The sequence below is a fragment of the Lucilia cuprina genome, chromosome 3 (assembly GCF_022045245.1).
Source record: "Lucilia cuprina isolate Lc7/37 chromosome 3, ASM2204524v1, whole genome shotgun sequence".
Lineage (NCBI taxonomy): Eukaryota > Metazoa > Arthropoda > Insecta > Diptera > Calliphoridae > Lucilia > Lucilia cuprina.
In genome coordinates, this window is record NC_060951.1 from 36,121,485 (window position 1) to 36,123,019 (window position 1,535).

A 1,535-nucleotide genomic window follows, 5' to 3' on the forward strand; every position below is an offset into this window, starting at 1 on the left:
AAAGTGTGTACTTATAAAAATGACAACATTTAATAAGTTGAAATAACTCGACAAAAAGAAAAATCACCCAACTACTTACAAATAGGCAGCTTGTGTTTTTTTCTCTCCACGAACACTTTAGAAGATGCAACAAACGTTTTTTTCTCAAAACTTTTTTCCTAACAGACTGCTTTTCCTGGTAATAATATTAAAACAGACAATGCCAAAGAACAAACATATAGACTAACAGACTTTTTGGGAAGACAGACACTAATACTCGAACAGGAAATAAACTTAAGTACCAAACGGAAACTAATGCTGGTAATAGTGTTGAATGCATACATGTGTGTAAATAGGAATAAGTAGATACGAATTGTGCTTGTCCCTGTAAGTACGGTGGGTTGGTTTTCAGTTATAAATGTTGTAATAAGACCTTCTTTCTATAGGCATGAATATGTTATGTGGAAAATGTGTCTTTGGGTGAATATGTATTTTGTATGTGAAAAGTGTGCACATTATTTATGACCTAAACTTTTTCACAGCTTATCTGATCAAGCTGTATGTATAGTTAAGCATGAGTTAAAAAAAACAGAAGTACATACAAGAGAAAATCTACAAACTTAAGTCTTTACGTGGAAGACTTATGACGATACTGAGAAATATGTTTTAAAAGAAAATGGTCGACTTGTAGTATCAGATATTAAGGAACTCATTTTAAATCCTTGGTCTGCAAGACACCATGTCTTAACTTTTTTTGAGAAAATTTCTGAAGTTCGAATCACATAATTTTCTAAATGTACTACAAGTGGCAAATAAAATGTATTTGTTTGTGAAACTATAGAAAACTGTAGTTCGTTTTTCTTCTTTTCATTGATATATCTACACAATATTTCCTAAAACAGAGTAACCAACAAAAAGATAAAACAATATTGCTGACTATAGCAACCAAAAAATATAGCTGCATATTTTTCTGTATAACAAAAACTCAGCATACGTGTTGGTTCCCTTTGCAGCAATTTGTTTATGAAGTGATTATAATGGTGCAAAGACAAAATATTTTTTCTTTCGAAGAAAAAAAAATTCAACAAAATTATTGCTAAACATTTATCAGCATTTTAAATTGTTGAAATTATTTTTCTTAATATGTATGTTCCTTATTTTTTTTAATATTTGTCCTTAGCAATTACTTCTTTTCTAAATTTTATTTCTATTAAAGACTACTTTTTTAGTTTTTGGAAAAGTTGTCTGTCTGCTAAATGGAAATTTTTTTATACAAAAGGTCATGTGTTTATTTTCACACATTTACATGCTCGACACAATCAATGTTTTATTTTTGTTGCAAAAAAAGTAACACAAAATTATATCTGCATAAATGTTCTTATCAACATCAGACACTTTGTAGCCAAATGTTATAGTTTCAAAGGGAAGAATGCCGAAAATTTTAGATTTAGATAGACAGATTGATAGATAGATAGATAGATAGATAGATAGATAGATAGATAGATAGATAGATAGATAGATAGATAGATAGATAGATAGATAGATAGATAGATAGA